We start from the raw sequence: 16,840 nt of genomic DNA, 5'->3' as shown, positions 1-16,840 counted from the left end.
TAAAATCATTCACAGCCATAACTCAACTACAAGTATAAATTTAACCAGGTCCAGTTTCTTCACTACCACATGCATTACGCATTGATGACAGCATATTTGAGTAACGATATAAATGTTTCGTTCCTAAGTTTGGATGATTTTTTGATAAAAATATGAACGAAGCATGGTTACAATATATTTTACTTTTTGTTTTTGCGCCAACTTCAAAAATTATGTTTAAAAGTATTATCGATGGTGTTTAAAGAATAAAATTATTTTTTACTTTTTAGAGCAATTTTGAAGTCGGTTCTATTTTTTTTTTTTCAAAATTTTTTTATTTCATTCTTTTTAGGGTAAATGTAGATATTTCAGTAAAAGTAAGAAGTTACCTAGTAAGAAATGCGGCTCTATATCACTGTATTGCTTTAGAAAAGCCTTTATTCAAAATTATCATTACAATTACTATTAATGTTACAGTTATATGGCACCAAACTTTTATAACAATGAGTTTCATATTGCCGCGTAGATGAAGATAGCGAAGACAATGTGAAAGCCAAATGCAGCGAATACTCATTAGTGTCAACTCGAGATCTTGATTCAGAACCACGAATGAACGTTACATCTCCTTATATACAACTTGAAAAAGTGCTGGAACTTTCCAAACTTGAAAAGATACAGAAATTAATAGAACATTCGAGAAAATACGGGAAACAGTAGAAACGAAATTTTAGTAAAATTCACTTTGTCCTAGTCGGGATTTGAACCCAGGTTGCTCGTGTGGGAGACGAGAATTCTACCACTGAGCCACCGTTATCCACGGATGAAAAGAGCGAACTTCGCTACAATATGATTTTAATCATTTAATAGGGAAATTTACTGTTTTTTGCCCATAACTTTTTATCTAAAGAACAAATATGGTCAAACAAAGTAATGGGACCTAAGTTGAGCCATCCTCTATCCAATAAAAAAAAAATAATCAAAATCGGTTCACTAGGTGAGACGCTATGAGTGGACAAACAAAAAAAAAAAAAAAAAACATACATACGGTATGAACTGATAACCGCCTCCTTTTTGAAGTCGGTTAAAAATGAAAGTCTATCTGTTTTAAAGATAACATTCGTGTTATATTGAAACCATGAAGTATTAAATTCAAGTTTCGTACCGTTCAGTGTTGGGCATAAATCAATTATTTTTTCAGTTGCCTTGTTAATTGATTAAAAAGTAACTGGAATTAAATTAATTGCAATTAAACTATAAATTGTACTTTGCAATTAATTTGATTGGATTAATGCACGTTAATCGCTTTTCACGATTAAAATAATTGCAATTAATTTTTTAAATCGTTTTATGAAACATTTAAAACTAACAATTAACTTAATGTATCAATAGGTACAGCGCAGGGTACAGAGTTCAAAGCATTATTCGATTTCGTATTTTCGTTCAGTGCTGATTGCTCGCTCGCCGCGTGAAATATTCTCATCTTGTCAAGTTTTTTTCCACACGTAAATGTTTGTGTTTTAATTAAGTGTTTTAAGTTTGCAAATCATTGTTTTATATAGTTTAATCCGTAACAGAGAAGGTGAGAAAGAAGAACATAACAGGTGACATAAGATCTCAGAGACCGCTCTGTTTTTTTTTATTTTTTAATCGTGTTATTAAGATGCATTTCTGTAATTTCCCTCAGATGTTCTTTGCACTTTTACTAGTGCGGGAAAAAAATATATTTTTGAATTTTTAGTTGAAATATAACTTTTTTTGGGGAAATTTTGCTGGAGCCATAAGATTGTTTGAGAAAAGTCATATGCTGTGCATTGATATTTTATTTGTTGCTAACATGTGTATTTAAATAGTTAGATAGTAATATCAGGTAGAACTGTCCCCTGTAGAATATATTATACAAAACCAGTATTTATTTTAAGAGTTAGTTTTAAACATAATTCACAGAACAATTGGCAATTGTTAATTGTAGTAAACTACAATTAATTAATTGTTAACTGTGGTAAACTACAACTAACTATTAAATAATTGTTAACTGTAGAAAAAAAAACAATTAACAATTAATTAATTGTTAATTGTAATTTTTCACAATTACAATTGATCAATTGTTAGTTGTGGTTACGTTTACCAATTAATCAATTGTTAATCTTTAATTGTCAATGCAATTAAAATTTGCCCAACTCTGGTACCGGTATAATAACGAAACCGCGTAAAATAATCGCAAATTTGGTACCGTGTAATATCAAAACCGTGTTATACGAGGGACGCCTGTAAATATAAATATGTGAAGGTCCAGAAAGGAACACGTTCTTAGTATCCTAGGCATGTAGAAGCTTAAGGAATTATTTTTGTTGAATTTGAGTAGGTAGATGTGCCTCTGCATCATCTTACTCCGAAAATCCGCCTTATAAATTACAATATCCGTCTTTGACATGCAAATTAAAGTCATCTCCAAAACGCCTACCTGTCCTTGGGAACACTCCAACACCCAGTCTCTCCTCAATTTCAAAAATATCGCCCAGGCATGGAAACCTTGACCGTACCTGTGTGCTACAGCATCGAATAAATCTTTTTTTCGTTTTTTGTTTCATACCGCGTTACGGGAATTTGCATACGAGCTGCATTAGCAAACGAAGCGTATTGTGGGCTGCTTATGAAGATGGCTATGCATGCTTGCCTTGATTAATGTTAGACGCTACCGTTACCATTCAGTTTTTTGTGGAGCATTAAAATTTGATCTGTGCTGAAGAATTTAATGGACGTCGATCTGGTAGCTTTCCCGTACTGAAGCGAAATTTATGTAGTATTCTTTTTATTGGATTGTTTAGAAAATATACAAACGCCTACAATGTATTTAATAAGTTAGTGGTGATACAATACTCCACTAACTGAAAACGACCATTGACGTAATTCCTCGTTCTTTTCTTTTTTCGAGGAGAACTCTGGTTTTTCTTCTATAACATAGTTTGAGTGCAACTTTTTGGAACTTTTTCGTAATTATTTCGTAAAAAACTTTAAACATGTTCAAGTACAATTTTTCAGTTTAAGTTTTAATGACAGTACTTATTTTTAATATCGCAGGTATACTTTTTCGCCTTTATGAATGAGAACTGAACCTCATACCGAGTCAATCATCAAATACGTTTTATCTCTTTATCTGCACATTAGTTGAGTATACCCCATTTCACACATCCATGTAGTTGCTAATGATAAAAGCTCCGACACTGACTTTCAAGGCGATTGAGAACATTCATCATCTAAACCAGCGGTTCTCAACCTTTTCACTACTGAGACCACTTGGTAGCCTACCGAATCACAATCAGATTACATACGCTAGAAATAGTATTTTGAGGAAATGGATTATATAAGAGGGAAATAAGATGCAGGGGTGCCCACAAGAGGGGGGGGAGTATGGCGCAAGTTGCGTCACCAAAATTTAGGGACGGGGGATTTTTTAATTTTTTCAAATTTATTTATTGATTTATTTTTATTTTAAATTATTTATTTTATTTATATAGTTTGTGTGTGTGTATGTTATTGGCGTTGCACAGAACTTTTCTAAAATAATAATAATAATAATAAATAAATAAATAAATAAATAAATAAATAATATTTCTAAAAGATAAATAAAATAAAAAAAGAGCTAACAAAGCCAAAAATAAAAAAAAAAAAGGAAAGAGGGCTGAGAAAAAAAGATTTTTTTTTTTTTTTTTTTTTTTTTTTGTGGGGGTGAGGCATCCATGATGAGATGACTCCAAAAGTTGTCTTTAGTAATTTCAATTACCTACAACCATGTTGTAGTTAAATACTAATTCAAATGTTCGCGGACCACATGAAAATTGCCAACACCACCATAATTCCAATGATTTCAAGGATGAACAAGATGATTGCATTTAAACTTTTGGATTGTTGGTATTGGTGCAGTCAGAGAGTCGTACATTAACCATTTTGGCAATTTCTCTGCTGTTCATTCTCAAAGTACTGATTCAAAGCTGCTGTCAAATCTTATTTCCACTGATTTTTAAATAATCGATTTAAACGTTATGAAAAGAATGATTAAGCTTCGTGGAACTCATGGGTTATCTCCATAGACATAGAACGTTGGAATTCCACAGAATACAAAAGGAACTCTGAGTTAGGCTTAGATCTGATGCGTACAAAACTCGTCACAAGATTTCAATAGGTTTATGTTTGAAAGAATGCAAGCTTATTTTCTTATTCTTTCTTTTCTTTTTAAATTAAAGCAAAAACTGAAGTTCTTGCATAGCACATCTTAAATAACATGTTCAAATATCAGTAGTCGTTATACAGTATTCATTAGGCGAAGCTGCTGTACCCACGGGACAAAATTTACTTTTCAATTTTTGCTGGACTCTGGGAATGGATAATCGATCGGAAAACTTTTCTGGTCGACTTCAAATAGAAATAGGTGGGATTGACGGTCTGTAGATCCTACAACAGGTGTGGGGGTTACTTCAACACTATATTTTCAAGTCGTACTTCAAATTTAGCATCATTGTTAAAAGCAAATTTTGGACGTTGATGACAAGGCACCACTTTGAGGTGCTTCACATTGTAAGAAGACTCAGGTGTGACCCAAGGAGACTAAAAATTGCTGTCCGTGGGTACACATGGTTGTATGTCCTTGGGTACAAAGGTATGCCATTATAGTTTTGCAAGGCAGTCACATTGAGAGGACCACAGTTTTACAACATTAAAAATCAGAAACAAAACCTTTAAAATATATGGAATCATGATACCTACAACAAAAATGAATACAATCCACGACGGAGTAAAAAAAGAAAGAAATTGTTCATTTTTTTTTAAACTTAGATCCTACTAAAACCGAAAAAAAAAAAAAATGCGATTGAATCTTAAATGTTCGTTTGATGGCGTTGAAACTTTCTGGGGTATTGACTATACCTGGAATTTCCCGACCAACGTCCGTAGGTACAATCGTCCGTGGGTACAGCAGCTTCCCCTATAAAGAGAAAATAACCGAAGAAAAATTACTTGCTATCTTGTTTCAGGTATTTTAACACAGCTATAGGGCTTAAGAAAGATGTACATATTTTCTTTAGCTTTATCTCTGCTGATCTTTAATACATGAACAACCAGCAAGCATGTTTCCCTATCCTTCCTCTTATTATTATTTTAATTATATAAACTGAACTGAAGCACTTCTATATTTGATACAGCATAGCACATGCCTAATAATAAGTTGAAAAATCAGTACTCCCTCATTATAAAGATAAAATAACTGAAGGAAAACGTCCTGAAAAATTGTTTCAGGTATTTTAACACAACTATGTGGGGCTTAAGAAAGATATAGACACATTTTCTTTCAAGCTTTATCTCTGCTGATCTATAATGCATGAACAACCGTCAAGCATGTTTTTCCATCCTTCCTCCTATTATTATTATTATTTTAATTGTAAAAACTGGAGCAATGCCATATTTAATACTGCTTAGCGCATCCCTAATAATATGTTCAAAAATCAGTACTCCCTCATTATAAAGATAAAATAACCGAAAGAAAACTGCATGATATCTTGTTTGATTGAGGTGTTCTAACATAACCATGGGAGACAATTGGCGGTTTTTTGAATCATTGACCTTATCGAACTTATAAAAGAACTAGAGGCAGTGAGGTCAATTTTCAAAATGATGCATCAATGAGTCTTTTTTTTCCCTCAGTGATGAGTTATCCAGTAGTTGGTTGACCGCATTATAATACTTTCCTCGTCTTCTGGACGTGTGTTAGATGCTTGGGAAGATACTCGTGCGAATGGCACATGATATGATGGAAAGAGAACGTGGGGAAGTGTTGGTTAGATAATACGGGTAGTTTTAACAACGTTTAAACCCAAAGCAATTCAGTTTTTGTTTTAAATTTTAACTTGTTTCTTGAACTCGACCCGTGCCTTTGGCGACGTTTTTTGCAAACCATACTGGAACTGCGATAGTTTATTAATGAAAGACTCGTTTGGTGTGTTTCTTGCATAATGTTTGCTGACAATTTCTACCATTTTGTTGATGATAAAACAGTCAGCTTTGCCTCGGAAGGAATTCTCACGCGTTAGAAGAAACGTGTTTCGAATATATTTAGTTAAAAATCGCCTGTAATGCCGGTATTAAGCTCTAAAATGTAAGATAAAGGTGGTACGTGTATTGATTACATTCACGTGGATTTATTTAAAATTGAAAGAAATTTTTTTCTTCAAAACTCGTTTATTTACATGCTTGATTAGTTCGCTCTGGGAGTTTTCGCATTCCGCATAAAATAGAATGAAGTATCTTGAAAAAACAAATTTGATTTCATTGCCTCAATGAAATCAAATTTGTTTTTTCAAGATACTCTGTTATGCTTTGAAATCACAATGAATTTTCAAGATGCCTGCCATTTTAAAACTCCAAATTTGTTTGTACTAACTGTTTCCTGTTTGATTGCATTCTCTACAGCTCGTCCTAATAAAGCTTTCACTCGGCGAAATATTTTTTTTTTTTTTTTGAATATATTTAGCGATGTTATCTACGTTTCAATCCCAAAATTTCTACTTGCAATGCTTCTCTTCGTTTCCATTGTATTGTCATTACGATTTTTAGCTAAAACCGATGCATCATACAAGAAGAAATGCAGTCATTTTTGAATTTTTAAGGCGTTTTTCATTCATTTTCAATCATGTTTGCAGAAAATACAGGTTTTTATATTTTTTAATTATTTTCATTATATTTCAAGCAAGTACCTTTCGATGAAACTATAATATTCTATAAAATCGTTTTTGAGTAATAAATTTGTGACCTGTTTCTCATCCTACAGTTTCTGGCTTTGTGCGCATGCGTGAACACAGTGGTTTGCGACCAGGGTTGAGACATCTCGGATCTCCAGGACCGGAATTTTGAAAAATTGTCCAACATCCCGGGGAACTGCCGTACGGGACGGCGTAGGTCCTGTATTCTAGATAATAACAATATTTTACAATACTAGACAGTATGTTAAAGTAAAAAAAAAAATGAAACGAAAAATGTGACTAAACTAATTAGCCCCTGTTCCTATCAACGTCGATCTGTATACAGATCTTCGTTCTACTGCTTGCTTTATTTTTTGAGTTAGAGTTCCTCCAAAAATGTACTCACCCATATACTAAAAGGAATCTTATGAAAACTATTGAAACATGATTGTTTATCACACCTTAAAAATAAATCATAAGCAGTAAATGCCCTCAATCACAAAAATATCCCCCCCCCCCTTTTCACTCTTAGAAGCCTGCCCCGTATTTACTGTTCTTAAATCTAGCAACCCTGTTTGCAACCGAATACTCTAGTATGACTCTTGCTTGTCATCGGCCCCAGAAGCCGGATCTCCGATTTTTTCGAGCAGAGGCAAAAATTTGAAACTGCCGCCCTTAGCTAAATTCCTTCTAGTTTTTATGTCGACTTCCAACGAAAAACCAGAAATTGAGTGAATTTTCTGCCCTTCGGAAGCAAGGACACCCCAAATTTAATTTTTGGAAACGGGAAAATTATCAATTTAATGAATGGAACTCCAAGTTTTGCCTGATAAAATGCGGGTATGCACACGAACGTGTATCCCATGAAACGGGAGATTCGGTCAATTGAAAAGTGCAATATTGTAACTATGTCTCCAAATTCTCTAAATCGTCAGACAAAATTTGCCGAACAAGGACATTAGGGTAATTCAAAAATTGTTTTTCGAGCTGATGTCCAGGAGACCTTTTATTGTTTTTAGATTTACTGATAGTCTTATGCTGTAAAAGGTTTAGCTTCTTACTCAAATCTTAAGAGGGTGCTCAATGACCTCTTAATTTAACATTAGCCGCAAAATATAAAATGCTACAAGTTCAGAAACATTTAATACCCCCAACTGTTTTTCTTTTTGGCAAATAATTATTTTAATGCATGTATATGCATATTACTAGTGCATATTACAATATGTAGCATTGTTTTTTTCAGTTTAATGTACTTTTTTAACCCTCCTTCCCATACGTATGAAGTTTGGGGGCAGAGGTTGAGCACCCTCTTTCGGTAGAAATAGGAAGCTAAAATTCTTCCAGTATATTACTACCCACAAGTCTAAAAATATTGAGAGGTGTCCTGTTATCTAGGAGAAACTTTTTTTTACATGTATTTTTGAACCACCCTAAAGGACATTTTGGGAGGTCACAGTGACCTCATGTGTCTTTCCAATGAGGCGGCCCTGTGTAGTAGTTGCCGCCCAGAGCAAGGACCTCGGCTTGTTCCCTCCTTGATCCGGCACTGTCATCCTCTCTAACCGCTTTCAAAATGTGGCCATGAGCAGGCCCGACGAGAGGCCATGTCAGCCTAGTCGGAAACTAGGGGTCCGGGCCTTTGGTGGAACTGGGTTAAAAAAAGAAAAGGGGAAGGGGAAACTCCGAATAAGAGAAAACAAAGATTAAATAAAATTTTCTCTTTCGGTTTTTGCTGTTGTGGCACTTAAAATAGGGTTAATTGTTTTCTAGTAAACAGTTTTGAATTTTTTCTCCCCCCTCCCTCTTTTTTTCTTCTTCTTTATCCCATTTTCTTTTCTTTTCCCTCTTTTTTCTTCTTTCCCCCTTTTCTTTTTTTCTGTTATTTGGGGGGGGGGGGCTGGAAGGGGCCCGGCGACATAACTAACAAGGGGCCCGCCTTGGCTCTTTGCGGCCCTGGCCATGAGTTTTCCAATCACCTTGTATACATGGATTACGTTAGGTATTTCATCACACAAAACAGTCACATTAAACACCACTGCGTTGGATTATACCAATGAATAAAAACCCTGCCGAAAAGGAAACATAATTCTCGATCAAAAAACGCTGTGTCCTCCGATTTCGCCGCATTAAATTCTCGCCACTCTAAACAGATTCCTGGATCATGCGTAAATCATGAATCAAAACTTACTCCGTGACGCGATCCAGATGTCAGTCGTGAGCGCCTTCGAAGAGCAATGAGTTTTTTTTTCTCTCCCCGGTACAAATCGCGGCACGATCGTGACAGAGGTTTTCCGGAAACAGCTGGCCTTGGTTTGAGTAGTGCAAACACGGCACGAAAAGCGAATAACATTCCGTTACAAGTACGTCTGAAGAACAGCTCCGTTTTTATAAGCCCATGTTTTACGTATGTAAGTATATTGTCATATTAGTTACGAAACTTGTTGCAAGAGCGGATTATGAAAATTTGCAAGGAGAAGGCGATTTGGTTTCTATTGCTTACCTTTGATTCGTTCCCGAACATTTTCCCCAAAACATTATGGAAAACTGCCTAAAAACCGTTTTTTTTTTTTAATTTTTTTCAATTTCAATTTTTTTAAATTTTCCAAGGATTTTACAAAACCCCATCCATTACTCTAACGTCAGGAAAGGTGTCCTATAATTGTTTCTGGAGCTTTAGCTTCAAAAAAATTTCCTGTGTGGCTAAAATTGCAATTCCAAGACTTGAACCCCGAACGTATTCCGGGAGAGAACCCTTTTTCTCCTACTATCTTCGAAGACAGCCTAAAATTGAGTTTTTGGAACTTCAATATCGGAAAGATTCCGATGGAGAGTTCCCGTGTTTCGGCACAAGGAGCGGGCGATCGCCCCTTCCTTGTATCCGTGCATGACTTGTTGCTTTGTTCCAAATCAGGGGCGTGCACAGGAGAAGAGAAGGGACACCTGTTGGTCCGGGGCCCGAGCATGTAAAGGGTCCAAGATTTTTTATAATGAGAGCTGAAATGCTGAAACATATGTAAAGACATAGTGGTAAACAGTACGGGGGATGGCTCGTAAAAGTCATTTGTGACGGGCCCCAAAATTACTGTGCACGCCTCTGTTTACAATAGTGATCTTCTGAGAAGCTTCCGCCTACCGCTCCTGTTAAAATTTGTGAACCTCTTTCCGGTTTGAGAAGATCTTTATTTTATCCATAAAAATAATTCCTTTAGTTATTAATAGTATGATTATCGCTTGCAGAGATATTCTTAACGCTCCTACAAAGGTATTTAACGCATTCAAAATCTCCTCCAAATTTAGCGAAGCGTATTTTCACATTCTGTGTTTCAAAAAAAAAAAAAAATTGTAGCAAGGGGGGGGGGGGAGAGCAATTAGATTTTCAAAATATTTGCGTTATTATTTTTTTTAATTCAAAATCGTAAACATTCTTAATATTAAAAATCGAAATTGTACACATGTACAATTATCCTGCCTTTATCCATATCATCCTGAGAAAGTTTGTGTTTTTGTGGTAATTATCTTTGCTATGGTCTTCACAGTTAACACATAATTCATTCCTCTAAAACCAAGTTTACCCCTCTAAAAAATGTCAAGAAATATTTTCCCCCCTTGAAAAAAAACCTTTGAGATAACTAAGATGTCTCACTGATCACAAGTCAATAAACTTAGTACAGCTCGGGGATTTTTCTTAAGCCTACCCCCCCCCCTTCATCCCGGCTCATGGCCCAGCGGAAACGTATTTGACCACTGATTTCGATCTCCCGCTCTAAAAAGCATAAAAGTGAGGTGGTTGTTGCAGGATGTAGTCTAACATTGATTTAATTAGCTGATTGAAATTTTCTTAGTTTTCACCTGTTCAACAAGAAAGTTTGAGGCAGCCAACCACCTTAAAAAGCATGAATGAGCTCGTTCAAGGTCTTGTTATCGGAGCCATAGTATAGCGCAGTATAATCCATTGAGGTCTCTTCACAATGAAAGATTGGAGACACAACCGCAATTTTTAAATCTTTTCACTTAATCATTAAGTTTTTACAATAAATCGCTAGGATTTTTTCTTCTCATGGTACTTCAGCCTTATCCTTCTTTGATGGAATTTTTTGCTAACTCTTTAAGATTCAGATATTTCCATTAGTCATTTTAATTTTGTTTCTCCGTAGGATTTTTCGAGCAATTTTCCTTCTATTCTTTGAAATTTTTTAAAGGTACTTTAATTTTTTTAAATTTTTTATTTTAATTGTTGAGATTTAATTCATTTCTTTTGCTAAATAAAGCCTTGCTTACACAACCATTATCTCTCTCTCTCTCTCTCTTTTCTTTTTTCCATGACGCCAGCACAAAATGTTGTAATCAGTAGGAAAATGCTATTCTCAAAATTGCGAAATTCGTTTGTGATGAAACTCGGTTTTAATATGAGCAGATTGTACGCGTATTGAAAAAAAAAAAAAAAGTGCATTTTATTGTAATTTAATAGAATTTTCCAGAAATTACGTAATTGGATTCCTCTGATTCCTTTTTTTGAAATTCATACATGCATATTTCTTGAATCTACCTTGAAATTTAGTATGCACATTTTCAGTTGACTGCAAGACCAAGGGGACAAAACTGAGCTTCTGTCAGTTTTGTAGCCGGGGTCCCTCGGATTACGCTAATAAAGATTATCAAAATTGTGTATTTGAAAACATAGAAACAATAAAAAAGTAGTAGTAACTTTTTTTTCCTATTGCTTTTCAAAATATTAGTTTTCCATTGAAAAAAGTGTGATGTGCATTACATGTCTCCGTATAATTTAATTAGCCTTACATGCACATCAATATTGAGATAGTCATAAAAAAAACAAATCTATAAAATAAAAAAAAGATTATTGAAAAATACGTTTGATAAATTTTAAGCAGCATCGTACGGTAAACAAGAATTGGGGAAAATGTTCTAGCTATAAAGCAGCGGGATACAAAATGATGTACAAGTTCATGACGTATGAAGCGTAGTTGTACAGTACAAGACATGCTTCAGGGTAGTTTTTTTTTCTCTATATGGCAGTGCAGTAGTTTTAGATTTAGATAGATGATTGAAGGTCTAATCAATTCACGCATTTTCTCAAAATAAATATGTTTCAATTTTACAATAAAAACCAATTCTGAATTTTGCGATGCAATTTCTCAAATTTGAACAACCCAGAAGGATTGCGTGTATTTAAATCATAAATAGATACTTAAATTCCGATAAATCAGTCAGTTAAAATTTTGCATCGTATGAAGAATCGAGTATATGGCGACGTGGATATTAACTTTGCAAAGGGGATCATCCACGAATGATATCACTCTTTGAAGGGAGGAGGATTCGTGAAATTGTGACAGCTTGAAGATATAACAATAAATGTGACATGACACATTTGGGTTGGATCATGTTTACGCAATATAGCTATGTAATAAAGTGACACATGTTCAAGGGAAGGGATGAGGGAGTAAAGGGAAATGTGGCACTTTGTGACAAGGAAGAGCAGGGGCTCCCCGATGGGAGGTCAAGGGAGAAGTCACTGCGACCTCCCAAAAATTTCCTTATTCTGCGCATTTTGTTTGACGCTTCGGCAAATTTGGAATTATAATTTCAATAGTGGAATTTTTAACTGCCGGAATGTCTCTCTTTTGCCCTCCCAAAAGTTCAAGTTTGGGACATCCCTAAGTGAGAGGACGTCAAATAGTTGAAAAGAAACGCTGACACCAGTTATGGTATAGGCTTGTCAGACGTCCTGGTTTTCAGACAAAATCCCGGTGTACCGGCCGGTTTACTTCACGTCCCGGTAAAAGAAAAATTTGATCAGATGACCAAAAAAATCTGAAAATAATTAACTGTGAAGGATTATTTGGGAAACGAGCTGATGTGCGCATCACATGACTTTCTTTTTACACCAATTTCATGTTATTTCCCTATTATTGCAATTTTAATGTGATTTTCTCTCCAACTTTCTAAATATCACCAACAATAGCCACATTAAAGCCAGATTTAAAAAAAAACGCAAATTTTTCGCCAAGTATAAAACTTGGCGACCTAAAGACTGGTGATATATCGCCAAGTGTCCCCCAAATTATAACACCACTTGAGCTTGCATCGAAATTAACAATGAATTCCCCCCAAAAAGCTGCATAAGACCCCTTTAGAAACACCCCGAATGCAACCAAAAAAGAAGTGCGCAACTAGACCCCACAAGGAGTCTACGTACCAAATTTCAACTTTCTAGGACATGCCGTTCTTGAGTTATGCGACATACATACACACATACGCACTTACGCACATACATACGTACATACAGACGTCACGAGAAAACTTGTTGTAATTAGCTCGGGGAACTTCAAAATGGATATTTCGGGCGTCTATACGTTCTTAGGTATATATGTACGTGTGGTCGGGTCGCAAAAAAACTCAACATTCATTTGGGGGTGAGCAAAATGGAAATTAAGGCCGATTTTTAAATGAAAATTTTTTCGCGAATACAATACTTCCTTTTTTGTAAAAGGAAGTAAAAACTTTCTCATTCTTAAAGTTGACATGTAAACACCGAATTAGCTTGTGAAAGGTTTTTACAACAGGAGTGAAAATCAAAAAAGACTAGCCAATGAAAAGTACATGCAAATATAGTTCAACTTCTAGTTCAAGCTGTTTCGTCTCACTTAAGTAACTTGTCAATATAAGTTATGAAATAAAATGTTTAAATTTATCTGCTTGTAACGTACGACGGGGTGGGGGAGGGAGAGATTCTAGTGGTTCTGGTGTCCCGGTTGAACGTTTCAGAAATCTGGCGAGTCGAGTTATGAACTGGCCCTTGCGCTGTTGAACTTCAGACGTGTTATGGAGCTCGGTTCAAAGTAGCCAATTCTCAAAACGTTGTGTTGCTGAAATCCCCTGAAACACTTAAAGATTTAAATATACTTAGCAAAATAATAACACGTGTTCTCTGGACTGGATTACTGGATTCTTAAATAAACCTGTAATTTTATCAAGTCTCAATAGTCTTATAATCCGATAGGATTTCATTTAATCTTCGTATTTGAAAATGCTTGATCAGCAAAGCGGAGCTGATGTTTCTCTGTAGAAACAACTCGTTCCCTGGAAGTGCAAAAAGCTGGACTGATTCAGTTGTCACTGATACACATGTCGGAAACTGGGGTCGTTGTGGATCAACGGCTTTTCCATTTCCTTTGCAATGCATTCAGTATTACGACTGTTCTTCCTTTGCACGCATGAAACAATCTGAAAAATAAAGATTTTGTAAAGCACATGAAAAGGAAAAGTTAATTTGAATGAAAAGTAAAGAAAATAACTAAATAACCCATCGAAACATTACATTGTACAGTCAAACCTCCATATATTGAACTTCCACATATCGAAATTTTCTATGTATCGAAATCTCAGCAAATTTCTATGTTCATTACATAGAAAAATTGTTTCTATATATCGAAAAAAATTTCGAGACATTCATAAGTTTTTTTTTCTACTTTAAACTTTGTTTCATGAAAAATGAAGGTCAGCGGAGGAAATTATATTCACCTACGAAACTCATAAGGAATCTGGGGTTCAGGAGTGTGTAGATAGGTCGTTGTTTCGTTCTGGAGTTTTTACATTCCCTCAAATTTATTTCTTATCTTAGTTGTAACCAGTAACACTGTAAAATCATTTTCAAGCTATTCCTTTTGTCTGTTAATTATCATTCCTAGTCTTTTTTAGCTTCAGTAAAAATCATTCAAATTAAGTAGACTGATTTTTTACTTATCTCTCGATTACATTGTCAAAACGAAAATCCCCTAATGTTGCGGATGAAGTTGAATGGCCAAAGAATGAAGACGTATGAAGACGCAAAAATGTAATTTCTGTTAATTTTATAGTAATTAACTTCCATTTAATCCGATGCTCGTTTAAATTAGAAATTGGGTTTCATGCACGAAGATTAGCTTTAATTTTAATGTTTTAGGAGGTTTTTATGATAAAATAAGATCATTTCTATAGATCGAAATTTCTATACATCGAATTTTTTCCGCCAATTTGCTAATCCGATATCTGGAGGTCCTACTGCATTTACATTATTTGGGCGCAAAGATGATAATTAGGGGAAAATAGCGGAATGATTCTCACTTTAGGGAAGACATGAATATCGAGTCAAATTCACACAAAAGAATCACTTTTTTTTTCAACGAAGAAAAGTTTTAAAGCACAAGGAACAGCCTGCAATCAACTAATTAGCGTGGAAGTTTAGGAAAAATTTCGGGTGCCTGTAAAAGTCTTTTGTGACGGGCCCTAAAATTTCAGTGTACGCCACTCAGGGCCGATCCTAGGGTGTCGGCCGTCCGTGTGCAAAGAGCTAATGCGCCGCCCCTCAAGAGTAATTTGCATATTTTGACTAATCTTTAACGTCTATATAAATCTTTCCATTTTAAATTTCCATGCCAAGTTCGAATTTTAAAAAGGGGGGGGGGGGGGACAGAAGAATGATCTTATAAAAAGGAAGAAATTTTTTATAGTAAGAAACTCCTTAGGTACAATTTATATCTTTAAGTAATAGATACCAAAATTTATTAGTCATAAAAACGCATTTTATAGTCTTTCTTCGGTGACATCAGAGAAGGTACGGATGAAGGGGAAGCGTGGGGGGAGGTGTCAGGGGTTCAGGGAAGGATGATTGCTCCAAGAAAATTATCGAAATTGGCGTATGAAAAATATTTCTAGTTAATCTTTAGTTGAGTTTGGTTGCAAGGACAAAAGAGCCAAGTATATTTAAGATGCATGGAGAAATTTTCGAAATTGACGTCAAATATTGCAATTTTAGGAACTTTTACGAGACTTTAGGTGAAAGTAATGTTGCAGTTCTTTCCTAAAATTCTTTCAAAATTGAAATCAAATTGAAGCTATTTTTTAAGACCGTAGCTTAGGAAGGATCGGCGTTCTTTCAAAAAAAATCTCCGAAACTGAAATTTTAAACCCGCAATTTTGGGTCTCCTTTGTTGACGTTGCAAGAGAGGATTCAATTGTCTCGCATCGAAAGATTTCGAAATATAAGTTTAAAACGCAAATTTAGGCCGTCTTTGGTGACGGTAGGGGATTTGGTGGCTATCTTCTGGCAATTTTTCGGCACTATTTTTTCAAAAACTCGTTTTTGGCTAGATTTGAAAACAATAGGGGAAACGTGAAAATATTCCGAACCAAAATATTTTTCGGAACTGAAATCCATTATTGGCTATTTTTGGGAAGGAAGGATTTTGGAGCTCTTAGGAGGATATTTCTAAAATCGCAATTTTATATTATCTTTGGTGACGTTAGCAAAACTGAGAAGTTTCTACGGATCTTTCGGATATTTTTCAACATTAATATCTGAAAAATATAACTATAGACTTTTGTTCACCTCACCTCGACAATTGATGGATATGCCCTAGCGCCATGAAAAGTTACATAAGCCTGGCAGTTCTCCTCCGGAATTCTTTAGAAATATAAGTCCCAAAATCGTACTTTAAGCATTGTTTGATAACGATGGGACTAAGAGCGGGCGGGGTTCAGTGTGCCCTTACGAACTGTGTTTTTGAAACTGAAGTCAATTTCAGGCTAGTTTAGGCAGGAAGCTGTGGCTCCACGGAACCGTCTAAAAATGAAATTTTCAGGTATAGTGATTGCGTTGGAGAAAATGGGGATCCGGGGTCTTTCCCCAAAAGTTCTTGAAACTGATGTTTGAAAAACACAATTTTAGTTTATTTTTCAATACGTTAAGTGAGAGGGGGTGGAATTAGGGGCTTCTCTAAAGACGCTGATTGAGACTGTCTTTGGTAGTAATGTTTGCGAATGGATTTCGGGGTCCTTCACTGCAAAAAATTCGAAAAATGCCAAAGCAATTTTATATGATGTTTGGTGATAGGAAGGGCTGTCGTCTGAAAACATGTTTCGGGTTTTGGAGCCAACATTTTTAGGCTATGTTTGATTAATTTAAGGTGGAAGAGGTGAATCAGAGACTTAATTGGGTCTTTAGGATCGATGGTTCAACCAGCGAAATTTTCCGAAAGTAAAATCCTAGAAACGCAATTTTAAGCCTTTAATTTCGTCAAGGAGGTCATGGCATCCTTTTGGATCTTCGTTTTGGAGCTACATTTGCTTCCCGGGGC

Source organism: Uloborus diversus, chromosome 5 (genome assembly GCF_026930045.1).
Source record: "Uloborus diversus isolate 005 chromosome 5, Udiv.v.3.1, whole genome shotgun sequence".
NCBI lineage: Eukaryota > Metazoa > Arthropoda > Arachnida > Araneae > Uloboridae > Uloborus > Uloborus diversus.
This window is presented reverse-complemented; position numbering follows the sequence as displayed.